The sequence below is a fragment of the Heliangelus exortis genome, chromosome 31, assembly GCF_036169615.1.
Source record: "Heliangelus exortis chromosome 31, bHelExo1.hap1, whole genome shotgun sequence".
In the NCBI taxonomy this organism is placed as follows: domain Eukaryota; kingdom Metazoa; phylum Chordata; class Aves; order Apodiformes; family Trochilidae; genus Heliangelus; species Heliangelus exortis.
Genome location: NC_092452.1, coordinates 1,784,141 through 1,800,335, shown reverse-complemented (window position 1 = coordinate 1,800,335; position 16,195 = coordinate 1,784,141). Strand labels below are relative to the sequence as shown.

At 49.1% G+C, this 16,195-nt stretch overlaps 1 protein-coding gene across 2 annotated transcripts in view; it reads right to left on the bottom strand.

Annotated features, from left to right (window-relative positions):
* BCDIN3D (BCDIN3 domain containing RNA methyltransferase) overlaps nt 1–16,195 on the bottom strand; it is a 147,314-nt gene that overhangs the window by 86,461 nt on the left and 44,658 nt on the right. The gene's annotated exons all lie outside the window — the stretch shown is intronic.

Sequence of the window (16,195 nt, the reverse complement as noted above, 5' to 3'; positions counted from 1 at the left end):
AGGCAAGGCAAGGCAAGGCAAGGCAAGGCAAGGCAAGGAAAAGGCCACCAGGGGAGGGACAGGACAGACCTGGTGCCTTTGCCACATGGATTGAATCTGTGATTCCATGTGCAGCCTGGGATCTCCTGGACTCCCTCGGCAGAGACCCAACAGCCTGACCCCCATTTCCTCAAAGGCTGAATGAATGTTGGAATGGGAAGAGGGGGAACACCCGCTGATTTTTAAGCCTGTGGCAGAGCAGGCAGCACCCCTGGCATCACAGAATCATAAAAAAATGGGAGAGCAGGGAGGAGAGAAGGAGCCTGAGCCCAGTGCCAGGTCCAGCCTGGTTTCACCCAACCAGCCCCTGGCTGGGGACACACACGGGTTAGGGACAGGTGGGGACAGGTGAGATGTCACAGCTCTGCCCTCACAGCACGACTCTGTCTGCTCTCTCCTGCTGGTGCTAAAATCAAGTTGATTTCTCTGGCTTGCACCTTGCACTTGGCAGCGCCCAAGGTGCCATTCAAATGAGACAGGACGAGGTTTCTGCCTGAATTTCTGGGCTCCTGTGCAGGAGAGGCAGAGAAAAAAAAAAAAAATAAAATGGTCTCTCTATATTTTCAAATAGCCCTGAAGGGACAGATCTCTTTACTGCTAGGTGATAAAATCTCCATGAGATTTCAAAGCCTGGCCTCAACGTGTCACTCTTCAGCTCTACTCAGGACAGCAAGATAGCACTGGCTGCACTCTCTGGCCACAGCCTGTGACAAATATGAACTTCCTGCTCTGTGGTAAGAACACGAGGTGGCTGGAGGTGCCAGCTACGAAGAGGAAATTCTCTTGTTGTAGGAGGAAAAGGGGGAGATCAAAGGGGGAGATTCCCCCCTTGCCCTACGGGCTGGCTCAGCTTCCACCAGCCAAAAAACTCAGATAACCCATTGAGTGTAAATCAGATTTTTGTGTTAATCACACTCAGCTACACGTGAGCTGGTGGCTGCTGGAGGCAGGTGGGAAATTATTATCTCAGCTGTACACAGGTGGGAGTCCCTCATCCCACGCATGCACAGCAACCTGGCAGAATTCTCCAGTTCCTTTCATAGATCCAGGTCCTCTGAGTCCAGAGAGAGCCAGGCTGCTCTCCTGCCACTCCTCTGGATTCTCTTGAAAAGAGAGAGATGGAATCTGAAAATGTGATTTAGAGTCCAACAGTCAGGCAAGAAAAACTCCCCCCAAAGCAAGCCCTGGGTTTTATCAGGTTTCCTTCCAGCCTCAGCTCCTTTGGATCAGCAGACAGGGATTTTTTTGCACAACACAAGATGCAAACTAGAAAGCAATCCAGGCAGGTAAAACCCAACCCTGCTGCCAGATAAACTCCCATAAACTGTTCCCAGCAGCTTGGGCAGTAAGAGGACGGAATTCACCCTGGTTTCACTATCAGGGGACAGATCTATGAAAAACCATGTAAAAATCTTAATTACTGCCACCCGGCACCACTGATTTTAGGGAAGGACGAGTCTGTCTGGCAGCTCAAGTTGAGGCTTTCCTGCACCATCAGGCAATCAGAGAATGGGCTGGGCTGGAAGGGACCTCAGAGCTCACCAAGTCCAACCCTTGCTCCACTCCCCCCGTGGTTCCCAGCCCATGGCACTGAGTGCCACATCCAGGCTCTTTTGAAATATCTCCAGGGATGGAGAATCCACCCCTTCCCTGGGCAGCCCATTCCAATGCCTGAGCACCCTCTCTGCAAAGAATCCTTTCCTAATATCCAACCTAAACCTCCCCTGGCAGAGCTGAAGCTCTGCCAGGGGAGGTTTAGGTTGGATATTAGGAAAAAATTCTTTAGTCTGTGCCCTCTTATGCTACTGATATCTGCCTGACCCCCCCCCTGGCTCCAACCTCCTTTCAGGGAGTTGGAGAGAGTGATGAGGTCTCCCCTGAGCCTCCTCTTCTCCAGCCTCAACACCCCCAGCTCCCTCAGCCCTTCCTCACAGGAATTCTGCTGGATCCCTTCACCTCCTTTGGGCCTCCATCTCCTTCCTGAATTTCAGGGCTCAGAACTGGACACAGGACTCAAGCTGTGGCCTCCCCAGGGGCAGAATCCCTTCCCTGGGCCTGCTGGCCACACTCTTCCTCATCCAGGATGCCATTGGCCTTCTTGGCCACCAGGGCACACTGCTGGCTCATGGTCACCTTCCAGCTCCCTTTCTGCCACTCTGTGCCCAGCCTGGAGCTCCCCATGGGGTTGTTGTGGCCAAAATTCAGGACCTGGCACTTGGAATGTTGAACCTCATCCCCTTGGGATCATCCCAACTCTCCAACCAGGATTCAGGGAGTTGTAGAGAGTGATGAGGTCTCCCCTGAGCCTCCTCTTCTCCAGCCTCAACACCCCCAGCTCCCTCAGCCCTTCCTCACAGGAATTCTGCTGGATCCCTTCCCCGGCCCAGTTGCCTCCTTTGGAGAGGCTCAGGAAAGGCTCCTTGGCCCCTGCTCCATGTTCCCGCGCTGGGTGGGTTCCTGGCGCTCCCTCCAACCCATCCTGCACGTGAACGGTCCCAGTTTAAACCCAGTTTAAACGATCCCAGTTACCCGTTTCCAGTAAGTTTCAGCCAGAACCGGATCCGGCAACCCAGAGGTGTCGGGGGCAGAGTTTTCCTGTGTTGTTGGGGTTGCCATGGTAACCCAGCATCTTTTCACAACCTCCGGACTCGTAAATTCTTCCAAGCCCACGCAAATGACCCCCGGAGGTTCAGGTTTGGTCACAGAGGAGCCACTGGTTGAGCACCCGCTGGGGGAAGGGAGGAGCTGCCCGTGGTGTCCCGGCCACAGCGGGCACCGGACACCAAGGCTCAGGCAGCTGAGGAGAAAAATCACCAGGGAGAAATCCCTCTATAAACACCTTGGTAAATGCACCAGGCCCTTATTCCTGCCCAGAGAGTGAAGAAACGTAAAAATATATAAATAAAATAAAAATAAAAATTAAAAAATAAAAATTAAAAAATAAAAATTAAAAATATATATATAATTAAAAAATAAAACTAAAAATAAAAGTAAAAATAAAAATAAAAGTAAAAATAAAAATAAAAATATAATTAAAAAATAAAAATAAAAACTAAAAATAAACATAAAAATAAAAATATAATTAAAAAATAAAAATATAATTAAAAAATAAAAAAGAAAAAAAGAAAAATAAACATAAAAATAAAAATAAAAATATAATTAAAAAGATAATTAAAAAATAAAAATAAAAAAATAAAAAAACCATAAAAATAAAAAATATAACTAAAAATAAAAATATAACTAAAGAATAAAAATAAAAATAAAAATAAAAATAAAAATAAAAATATAGCTAAAAATAAAAATATAACTAAAAATAAAAATATAACTAAAGAATAAAAATAAAAATAAAAATAAAAATAAAAATAAAAATATAGCTAAAAATAAAAATATAACTAAAAATAAAAATATAACTAAAGAATAAAAATAAAAATAAAAATAAAAATAAAAATAAAAATATAGCTAAAAATAAAAATATAACTAAAAATAAAAATATAACTAAAGAATAAAAATAAAAATAAAAATAAAAATATAACTAAAAATAAAAATATAACTAAAAAATAAAAATAAAAATTAAAATCAAAAAGATTGAATTACAGAGGAATAAAACCTTGCAAACGAGGAAACTTATGAGTTCAGAACATTTTGTGCTCCGTGTCAGCCTTGTCCCCACTTCTCTCCCTGTCACGGGCTCTCTTGCTGTGTCTTTAAATCGCAAAACCTTTGGGCTGAAGCTCCCTGGGAGAGCCCCGGGGTTTTGTGTTCGCAGAGCGCAGCCCCAGTTCGTGTTTCCTGCTCCCGAGTGCCTGGGCACCGGGTCAGAAATCCACTCGTGTCCTGCGGGGAACGGGGCACGCGTGGGGCTGTCAGAGCTGCTCCGCCCCTGAGCAGCACCCGGAGCACCGCGGCCCGCGGCTCCCCCTCTGCAGGTGCTGGGAGCCTCCTTAAAAAAAATGAATGCCCAGCCTCAGCAATCTTTAATTTTTATTTTTAAATATATATAAATAAAATAAAAGTAAAAGTAAAAATAAAAATAAAAATAATAATAAAAAATATATAAAAATATATGTAATTTAATTTTTTTATTTATTAAAAATGAATGCACATCCTCAGCAATCTTTAGTTTTCTTTTTATTTTTAAATATATATAAATAAAATAAAAGTAAAAATAAAAAAATATAAAAATATATATAATTTAATTTTTTATTTATTAAAAATTAATACACATCCTCAGCAATCTTTAATTTTCTTTTTATTTTCATATATATAATGTAAATATAAGTATAAATATAAATATAAGTATAACTATAACTATAAATATAAATGTAAATATAAGCATAAGTATAACTATAAATATAACTATAAATATAAGTATAAATGTAAATATAACTATATAAATATAAATATAAATACAAATATAAATGTAAATATAACTATAACTAGAAATATAAATATAAATATACATATAAAAATAAAAATAAAAATAAAAATAAAAATAAATATGAATATAAATATAAATATAAATATAAATATAAATATAAATATAAATATAAATATAAATATAAATATAAATATAAATATAAATATAAATATAAATATAAATATAAATAAATTTTTTTTAAAAAATGATTTATTAAAAATAGAGAGACATCCTCAGCAGCTCCTGGGGACACAGAGGTTCCTCCAGAGGCACTGACAGGCCCTGGGGAGCAGTGCTGGGAGGAGGGGGGTGCCCAGCCCCAGGTTTTATGGGATTTTCATCCCTGTTTTCTGCCTCCCTCAGGATTTAAAGCTCCGGATGAGCAGCAGGTGGTGGCTGGGATTTATTCCAGAGGTTGGCACCCAGACAAGAGGAATTCCTCCTAAACTCGGGTCCTTACGTCTCATCCTAAATTATTTATTTGGTGACTTTGGTTCCCTCCCACTCCTCACTTCCAGAGCAGATAAAAGGCTCTCCTGAACCTGAGAGGATCCTGGTGGGATCCTGATAGTATCCTGGTAGGATCTTGGTAGGATCCTGAGAAGATCCTGAAAGGATCCTGGTGGCATCCTGGTAGGATCTTGGTAGGATCCTGATAGTATCCTGGTAGGATCTTGGTGGGATCTTGGTAGGATCCTGAAAGGATCCTGAGAGGATCCTGGTGGCATCCTGGTAGGTTCTTGGTAGGATCCTGGTAGGATCTTGGTAGGATCTTGGTAGGATCTTGGTAGGATCTTGATAGGATCCTGGTGGGATCCTGATAGTATCCTGGTAGGATCTTGGTAGGATCTTGGTAGGATCCTGAGAGGATCCTGAAAGGATCCTGGTGGCATCCTGGTAGGATCTTGGTAGGATCCTGGTAGGATCTTGGTAGGATCCTGGTGGGATCCTGATAGTATCCTGGTAGGATCTTGGTAGGATCTTGGTAGGATCCTGGTAGCATCCTGGTGGGATCTTGGTAGGATCCTGAGAGGATCCTGGTAGCATCCTGATAGTATCCTGGTAGGATCTTGGTAGGATCCTGGTAGCATCCTGGTGGGATCTTGGTAGGATCCTGAGAGGATCCTGGTAGGATCTTGGTAGGATCCTGAGAAGATCCTGAAAGGATCCTGGTGGCATCCTGGTAGGATCTTGGTAGGATCCTGATAGTATCCTGGTAGGATCTTGGTAGGATCCTGGGAGGATCCTGCAGGGATTCCCCAATTCCCGTTGAGTCACCACCCTCTGGGTCTCACACTGAGTAAACTGAACAAGCTGAAATCCTCATTTTTTTGGTAAACAAGAGGTTTTTCTGAGGCCCTGACATCCCTCTGGTGCCCTCTCCCTGCTCCAGTGCCCCTGGCACACTCCTCACCATTGTTCACCCTGCAGTTCTGGCACTTTTACACCTGGAAACCTCATTCTGCTCCTGACTCCTGGAACAGCCTCGGGTCTCGGTGCTGGTGGGATGGGGCTCACCTAAAATATTCAGTTTTCCAGCCACACCCTTCCTCCTGCAGCTGAGCAGAGCAGGCTTGGGATTAAAGGGGACATCAGGGACATCAGGGATGCCTGGGGTGACAGAGCAGCTCCAGGATAAGGAGAAGGCTCCCTCCAGGATGAGGAGAAGGCTTCCTCCAGGATGAGGAGAAGGCTCCCTCCAGGATAAGGAGAAGGCTCCCTCCAGGATAAGGAGAAGGCTCCCTCCAGGATAAGGAGAAGGCTCCCTCCAGGATAAGGAAAAGGCTCCCTCCAGGATGAGGAGAAGGCTCCCTCCAGGATAAGGAGAAGGCTCCTCCAGGATGAGGAGAAGGCTCCCTCCAGGAGCATCCTCTCTCGCCTTTCCTCCTCCTTTTGCCTCTTTGCTGAGGCTGGGAAGCCCTTGGCTCAGCTCCTTGCTGTGGAATCCATCCCTGAGAACACCTCCCCAGGCTCAGGGTTCCCCACGCCTCTTCTCTCAGCTGAAACCCCCCCAGAAAAGAGCATCGGTCCCAAGGGGCTCAGGAAACAGCAGGAAACACCTCGCCAGCACCTGCAGAGCAACTGGGACCCCCCCCCAGACACACACCAAGGAGTCGCTGCTGCTGGAGTCCCCCCCATGCCAGAATTTTCCAGGTGCTCAGCACAGCCCCATGGATGGATTCCCATGGATGGATTCCCATGGATGGAGACACAGGGATCCTTCCCAGGTGCTCAGCACAGCCCCATGGATGGATTCCCATGGATGGAGATCCAGGGATCCTTCCCAGGTGCTCAGCACAACCTCACAGATGGATTCCCATGGATGGATTCCCATGGATGGATTCCCAAGGATGGAGATGCAGGGATCCTTCCCAGGTGCTCAACACAGCCCCATGGATGGATTCCCATGGGTGGATTCCCATGGATGGATTCTCATGGATGGATTCTCATGGATGGAGACACAGGGAACCTTCCCAGGTGCTCAGCACAACCTCACAGATGGATTCCCATGGATGGATTCCCATGGATGGATTCCCATGGGTGGATTCCCATGGATGGATTCCCGTGGATGGATTCCCAAGGATGGAGACCCAGGGATCCTTCCCAGGTGCTCAGCACAGCCCCATGGATGGATTCCCATGGATGAAGATCCAGGGATCCTTCCCAGGTGCTCAGCAGCAAAGCTCTCCATGCCTGACCCGTGGTGGAACCATCCCAGCTCTGGTCTTTCTTCTCCTTCAGCCTATTTCACAAGCACCAAAGGCTGTTTTCTTTCCCCTCTCCTCCAAATTACACCACCTTATGATCAGAAGAAATCATGAAGGAGCAACTATAAATATAGTTATAATTATGTATAATCATAATTACACAGATAATTTTTACATGAAAGGCGAGAGTCACTCCTACAGCTAAAGCCTTGAGGAAAAACAAACAAACAAAGGAAAACACCACAGTTCTCAGAGCAGGGGTGAAACTGCCAAGGCTCAGTTTTTCTGGAAAGGGCACATCACAGAAAGGGATGGAGAACAATGTTCTGTCCTCCTAAAATCCCACCTGACTTCTGAGTCCTGCCTGCTGAGGCTGTTGCTTTGTTCCAGTCCCTAACAACTGCTCTGATCTAATCCCTGGGGATACTCACAGGGTCCAGAGCAGGCAAACCAGGGCAGATCAGAGTCCACCTGTCTGAAGCCAGCAATACGTGTTGGACAGCCCTAAAACACAGTCAGCCTTCCCCTGGCCATATTCCCCTGTCCATATTCCCCTGGCCATATTCCTCTGGCCATATTCCTCTGACCATATCCCTCTGACCATATTCCCCTGGCCATATTCCTGTGGCCATAGTCCCCTGGCCATATTCCCCTGGCCATATTCCTCTGACCATATTCCCCTGTCTATATTCCCCTGACCATATTCCCCTGACCATATTCCTCTGACCATATTCCCCTGGCCATATTCCTCTGACCATATTCCCCTGGCCATATTCCCCTGACCATATTCCCCTGGCCATATTCCTCTGGCCATATTCCCCTGGCCATATTCCCCTGACCATATTCCCCTGGCCATATTCCTCTGGCCATATTCCCCTGACCATATTCCCCTGACCATATTCCCCTGGCCATATTCCTCTGACCATATTCCCCTGGCCATATTCCCCTGACCATATTCCCCTGGCCATATTCCCCTGGCCATATTCCCCTGACCATATTCCCCTGGCCATATTACCCTGGCCATATTCCCCTGGCCATATTACCCTGGCCATATTCCCCTGACCATATTCCCCTGGCCATATTACCCTGGCCATATTCCCCTGGCCATATTCCCCCATCCCACAGTGGTTTAACACTTCTGAAGCTGAAGGTTTCACCCTGACCAACATATTTAACCACTGCTGGTCCTCTCTCCCAGTTCTTGGTCCACTCCTTGGTTAAGCTCATCCCTACTCGGTGCAGCCCGAGGTAATGAGATTGCAGGTGCCAAGTCCTTGTTTTAATTAACTCATTGCAAACGAACGTGTCCCATTCCCAGCAGATGGGAACCTGAGGTCACTTCACTCACCAGTTTCTAGGAGCTGAAAGAAAACTTGTGGAGCAGCACTCAGCATTATTAAAGGATAACACCACAAAGTGAGTGGAGCAAGGAATCTCTCCTTCTCCTTCTTATAAAATCCAGTTTCATCTGATCCAGCTTGGGCAGAGCCCATGGGGTGATGCCACTTGACACCAACTGATCCTCCATCTCCCAGGAAGTTCTTGCTTCCCCCATAATACTCAGGATCCACCACGGCAGCCATCCCGATTCACCCGTGTTTGTACAGCCCTTGGCACAACGTAATTGTGGACAACAAGTGGGTTTCTTAATAGCTACCACAGGAAAAACAACACCTTCCTCCTGGTGACTGCACGGGAACAAAGCTGCTCCGCACCCTCCGGCCCCGGTTAGGAATTCCAAGCTCTTTTGCAAAAATCAAAGTTGTCCAAACAGATCTGTTGCCCAAGAAATGCTCCTGAGAAAAGGAAAACAACGAAGAAAAACACAGAAACTGCATGGGGTGGTTTGGAGATAAACTGTCCTGTGGGCAGGGAGGCCACGGAAGGGGCAGGAGTAAAAAAGGAGTAAAAAAACTCCTGTCAGGTCCCTTCACACGGAGCAGGGGGTCCCAGCCATGGCTGCAAATATTCACTTGACTGGATTACAAAAACTCCATCAGATTAAAAGCAAAACTGTGCTCCTGCTCCAGAGGAGTTGTACCTGGCTACCTGGTACCAGCCAGGACTTCCAGAGATGGTTTCTTCTTGACAAGCACTGGGACATCCACAGCAGGAGTGTTTTTCTTGTGCAGCTGCAGGAATTTTAATGCCTTCAACTTGTAAAAATGGAATTTTATAGGATTGACCCCAAACAGCTCAACCTCTGAACACGCAGTCAATTTCTGGGAGGCAAAGACACGGAAAAGCAAAGGCAGGAGGGCTAAACCAAAGAGGCACAGAACCTCTCCCAGATGAGTCAGATTCAGAGGATGAGAAGATGAAAAAAAGAACTCAAACAATTAATCTGTTATGAGCATTTTATTAGGGCTGTAATCACCAGCCTGAGATGGTTATCTCTGCTTACAAGAGGGGCCAGTCCAGCTCTTGGGGAGACAAGAGGTTTTTTTTCCTTACAACAGCAAACACAGAAAACACAGAACCAAGGACAACCGTGCTCCCCAGACCTGACCTCCAGCACTCCCCACCTGTCTGCTGTCTCACCAGCCAGATATTTATTTTATCTCAACACTGATATCTCAGCCAGCAGACACCCTGCTCCAGCTTTTAACCCAAATACGACGGAGCTGGCGGCTTCCAAATGAAAGGCAACAGGAAGGTGGTGCAGCCCCTCCCTTTCTTCTGCTCTTCCCCTGGCTTTGGACTCAGTCTCAGGCTTTACAGGATGAGCAAAGGGCAACATTGCAGCCTTGGACCCGCTGGGGAGCCAAGCCCGGGGTGCTGATGGCAGCAGAGGGTGTGGTTGGGCTGCGTCAGGCCCCATCGTAATCAATACATTCAATTATGATAATAATCATCATAATTACCTTGTACCTGCCCACATGGCCTATGACATGAATGACTCTTCCCAGGGCAATGGGAGGGGAGGGAGGAGCAGGTCCAGGCTGCAGCTGAGGCTCCCCAAGGTCAGGTCTGCTGCTCAGAGGAGCCTCCTCCATCCTCAGCACCCAGCAACCTCCTTCATCCCCAGCACCCAACAGCTCCCTCAATCCTCAGCACCCAACAGCTCCCTCCCTGCCCCTGCCAGCACCCAGCAGCCTCCTCCATCCCCAGCACCCAACAGCCCCCTCCATCCCCAGCACCCAACAACCTCCTCCATCCCCAGCACCCAGCAGCCTCCTCCATCCCCAGCACCCAACAGCCTCCTTCATCCCCAGCACCCAACAGCCTCCTTCATCCCCAGCACCCAACAGCCCCCTCCATCCCCAGCACCCAGCAGCCTCCTCCATCCCCAGCACCCAACAACCTCCTCCATCCCCAGCACCCAGCAGCCTCCTTCATCCCCAGCACCCAACAGCCTCCTTCATCCCCAGCACCCAACAGCCTCCTTCATCCCCAGCACCCAACAGCCCCCTCCATCCCCAGCACCCAGCAGCCTCCTCCATCCCCAGCACCCAACAGCCCCCTCCATCCCCAGCACCCAACAGCCCCCTCCATCCTCAGCACCCAACAGCCTCCTCCATCCCCAGCACCCAGCAGCCCCCTCCATCCTCAGCACCCAACAGCCTCCTCCATCCTCAGCACCCAACAACCTCCTCCATCCCCAGCACCCAACAGCCTCCTCCATCCCCAGCACCCAACAGCCCCCTCCATCGCCAGCACCCAACAGCTCCCTCCATCCCCAGCACCCAGCAGCTCCCTCCCTGCCCCTGCCAGCACCCCAAAGCCACTTCCAGCTCTCAGCACTTTTCCACGAGGACAGTGTGGGAGGAGAGAGGCTTGGCAGGAGAAGAAGGGGGAAAATAGTGCCAAGAGCAAGAGCAGCTCTTTAGGGTGCTGAGGATGTTTCCTTCCCATGTGCTGGGGGCTCAACTCCCACATCCCCCCAGTGCCAGGGAAGAACTTCCCTGGGGATGAAGGGAGCTCTGGGGGGGACTCTGAGCTCCCAATCTTCACCGGGCGTGCACGGGGCGTGGAGCAGTCGTGCAGAATTTGACCCCGGGAGTTGAAAACGGGGATGAATCAGCTCTGGGAGCAGATTGAAGAGGGATTACCCGCTCGCTCCTGGGCTCGGCGTGGCCCCGACACACGCACACACGTGGGGTTGCACGGGGCTCTCACACCCGCAGAGGCGGCCGCGTCATCTCCAGCCTCCCGAGGCCCAGAGGGAAAAGGAAGGGAAAAGGAGATTCCTCCCCCTGCCTCAAGGTGCTGAGTTGGGCCCCGTGCCCGCGCCGCACGCGCTCTGCAAACTTTCCAAACCTGCTGAGCTGCTGCAGGGCACGGGCTCTGGTGCCAAAGTTGCCCTCCCAGATGCACCCGGGTGGCGAGCGGCTCCCAGGAGGCTCCCAGGAGCCACCCATCTGCTGGGATGTGGGAGGACACGAAGGCTCGGGCTCCACTATTGCTCCATCAGAATCCTTTATGGTGTTCATGCAGAATCCGAAATCAAAATGAAAAAAAAAACAAACCCCAAAACAACAACAAAAAAAGCCCCTGTGGTGTGGCTCGCTACTCATTTATAGACCCCCCCGATATCTACTGATTGATTTAGGGTTTTGTTGGCTACATTCCCAAAAGTGCTTTACTCTAACATAAAAATCTCATCCAATCGTTCCCACAGTTTGCAGCTTCTCATAGCTCAGAACATTTTCCAGGGGCCAAGATCCTCCAAGAATTCCCAGGCTGGGTGCTGGTCACACCACTCTGTGCCTTGCAGGATTATCCATCTCCATCTCCATCTCTTCTCCTGGTGTTTTTCAGGTCACCCAGCACCAAACCACTCAGGCACCATCTGCCCCCTGGCAGGAGCTCGGGTGCTGCCCAGGAGCAGAAGGGGCTGCACCTTGCACCCTCTGCCTGCACTGCATCACCCGAGGGCTTGGGCTCTGCCAGGGGAGGTTTAGGTTGGATATTAGGAAAAAATTCTTTCTGGAGAGGGTGCTCAGGCACCCTGGAATGGGCTGCCCAGGGAAGGGGTGGATTCTCCATCCCTGGAGATATTTCAAAAGAGCCTGGGCTGGGAACCACAGGGGGAGTGGAGCAAGGGTTGGGTTTGATCATCCCAGAACTCCTTTCCAACCCAGATGATTCCGTGACCACAATCCACTCCAGGAAAGCTGTGGGGAGGGGTGGGCTCGCTCTGAGTTTATTCCAGAGAGGTGTTGGTGGCACAAGGTGAGGAGAGGGAGACTGAGCTCCAGTTCCATCAGGCGGCCAGGAAAAAGAAACAAATCCAGACCTTCTGCCTGAGAGTTGGGGCATGTGGCTCCTGAAAAGAGCAGGCAGAATCAAGGGAGGGGGCAAAGGGCACTGGTTCTCCAGCACAAGGAGCTCCCACCTTGATCTCAGTGGGATCCTACAGCAAATTGTCCCTCAGTTTATCCAAACACAGCTGCTGCATCGGCAGTGACACCATCCCCAGTCCCATCCCCACCCTCACCATCCCCCTGGCTCCCACCTTGTGGCTCCCACCTGATGACAAATGCAGCAGGAGCCCAAATCACTGCCTTCAGAGAGGAAAAACACACCCAAGGACATCTCACCTCATGTGCCAGCCCTTCCATTTCTGGGCTCAGGCTGATTTTTAGGAGAGAAACCACTGCAGGCTTGGCCCGATCTGATCAGCCACCAATCCCCACCTTGGGGCAAAGTGATCTGTTTCTGTGATTCCCAATGCAGTGACCATCTCCTAAACTATCACTTTGATGTCTTAGGCATCCCTCCCAAAATAAAAATAAATAAATTTAAAAAAAAAGAAAAAAAATCCCAGTGTGTTTTAGCCTCAGAACTTGCATGTTGCAAGACAAGCAGATGGCCTCATAAATATCCATACAAGCTTATTAAGAGCTGAAGGTTTGCAGAACCCACTGAAAGACAATACCTCATTATTTATGCTGCAAACCCTGTGAGAATGACACACAATGCAGAAACAAAATGCCTAATTAAAAGTGACACAAGAGCACAGAACCAGATTGTAATCAGAGTGGTGGATACTGGGTGCTGTCTGAAAGGAATGAAGTCATCTGCTCAAGTGTGGATTGAGAAACACCAAGCAGTAAATCCTCACCTTGTGTCTCCTTTGTGCTCTTTTCATAAGCAGGGAGGTTGAGAAAGGAGAAGCCACAGTAACAGAACTGGTTGTTGGAAAGGGAACTGGAACCTTCGGGCTCCCAGCACAGCTCAAGACTGGGCTGCACCAGACCCTGGCAGGAGTCAAGTGGGGACGATGAAGAGCAGAGAACACAGAGATTCAGCCTTCATCTGAGAATAAAGGAGAGGTTTCTATGATGAAGCAAAATCTCTTTATTTGGGAGATGATCCCATGTGGCTGCTTCCCCAGCTCCTGCGTACGGTGGGGAGGGAAGAGCCTGCAGCACCCAGGAGAAACAAATGATATCACCACCACTTAACCAGTCCTCCTTTTTTTGTTTCAATACCTGAAATTTCCAGGAAACTATGTGAGCAAGAGCACAGGAGATGAGCTGGAAACATTCCTGAGTGTGAAGCAGATGTAGGCACGTCCCATCCTGCCTTCCAAACCCTCCTATAAATTCTTTGCTGGTGACGTCTGTTTGGGGGGAAGAGATTGAGGCAGCAGGGTTTTATCTGTTCCCTCTTTCACCCAAAAATCAAAAAGGAGGAAGGAGGGATGGAAGGGATGTGAATGGCTTTGGGCAGGCACAGAAAGGAATGAAAGGAGGTGAGAATGGCAATGAATGAGCACGGAAAGAAGGAATAAAAAGGAAGAGCTGGGAAAGAACAGGGGTGGGGAAGGCTGCAGAGCTGTCCCCTGCCATCCCCCAAACCAGAGGGCACAAAAGACCCAGAGTCTGGGTGAAATTCTGTCCCCAGCATGGGCAGGGAGGCTCCAGCACTCCCCTCAGTGCCCACCCAGTCTCTCCCAGGGCTGGGAAGGGTCATCCCAGGAGAGCAGTGGAAAACCACAGCCATGGCTAAATCAGCACAGAGCCCTGTGGTCACTGGGGTGTCCCTGGCTGTCCTAGCCCAGCACTGCTCTGGGAATGCCTCCAGCCCAGCCCAACACCTTCTCTTCTCCACCAGGCACTGCAGAGATGAGAAAAGAGCTGAGCTAAAGCATCTCTGCAATCCAAGCCCCTCACCACAGAGCCAACCCTGGGCTGGGACCCCTGGGCCCCCCCTCCCACCAGCCCATGGCACAGAGCAGCCTCTCCTGTCACAGGAGACAAATTTAACCAAAGCAAACCAAACATTTAACACCACAGGTCCCCTGCTTGTTACTTCTTTCCAACCTGAAGTGAACTTGGTGAGCTTGGCTCTCTGGAAGCAGGAACCTGCAGCCTCCCTGCCTGGTCCTACCTGTGGTCACAGTATCAGCCATTCCTCTGCCATGTGTCACTTGGATCAAATCCCTGCTCCAGACACTCCTCATGTGCCTGATGGGGTTTAAGTTCAGTCCTGCTGCCCCACTCCTTACCCCAGCAGCTCCCTGCATCCCTCAGCCCTGTCTTGCTCTTACTTCACCTTCATCATTCAGATTGCTTGGGGCAAATGCTGATTTGTTGTTTATGCTTCATACACGACCTGTACTTAATAAACAGCAATTACTTATGGAACCTTGATACATAAATTATTCTACTATGCATCTACCTATTGAGCCAAGAACCCTAAAAGGTGATTTTCTAGGAACCTTGATAAATAAATTATTCTACTATGCATCTACCTATTGAGCCAAGAACCCTAAAAGGTATTTTTTTAGGTGGCTAGGATGAACCTCCAGGTATCACAAGAAGGGGGACGAGGCTCTCCAGGTTTGTCTGCAAAGATTTAAGCAGCCCCAAGCCACCCTGTGATGGTTTAAGCCTCCTTCTACCCATCCCCAAACCTCAGCCCACCAGAACACCACTCTGCAAGCTCAAAGCAACACCTTGCCTTGCTCCAGACAAGTCCAGAATGGGAGGACCTGGGAGCACTCAGAATGTTTGGATGGTGATGACTCCATCAAAAAAGGATCAGGAGACAAACAAGATCAGGCTGCAAGGTCACAGGCAACACCCCTATGGCAGGAGGACACAGAACACTTTAGCTGGAGGGGTCTGGACCCTCCAGAGCCCTCTGGTACCACCTTCTTGTCCCCATCCTTTTCTAGGTTGTTTTGCTGTGTAGCTAAGAATGCTGGCCCCAAATCCTAAAGCCTGCTTGGGGAGAGCAGCCCATCCCAAATTGAACCTAATACCTGGTCAAGGAGGAGCATGGAGAGCAGAAGCAGGAAGGGAAGAAACCCCCTGACTCAGCACTGCCTCTCCCAGGGGGCAGGGAAAGCAGCACAGGACAGAATCCTTCAGCAGATTTCCCTTCTCCACCCAGCACAGGGTGGCAGATTTCTGCGTGACCAGGTGCCCCCACCATGCCAAGGAGCACTCTCATTTCAGCATCAGGCTGAATCATGACTTAAGGCCTGAAATTTGGGTCCCCCTAGGAGCCAGCACCATGAGCAGCAGTGATGGGGAAAGCCTGGATCCCCCCACACCCCTCACATCTCTGCCCAGGAACCCAAAAAGGAGAGGTTAGAAAGAGCCTCCCTCTCTCCCTCTTCCCACACATCCTCACACCACCTGCAGCAGAGATGATCACTTGCAAACAGTTTCCATCCCAAGCCATCATCCTCCTGCATCCTTCTGTGGCAGGAGGATTCAGTGCCCTCCCCCAACACCTAGGAGAGTGGGTATGGGATGTTTTCCACCCTGCTGCCCAGGAACTGGGGCTCAACAGGCACCAAAGCCACGTTTTACAATGAGGTCTGATCATCAGGAGGATTTTTTTTGTGCCATTCTGCACCAAGAGATGCCACTTCAGCCAGACTGGATATCCTTACAGGCTGGATCTACCCTTAGAAATTTATTTTCAAGTGAAAATAAGCCCAAAGTAACAGGGAGAGCAGAACTGCTATTTTTTGGAGGAGGAAAGAATAGGGATGGATGCCCTGGCAGATGTGGGCGCTGCTGTGAGGAGCAGCAGAGCTTTCTTTGGAGCAGTGGTTCCTGGGATCCTG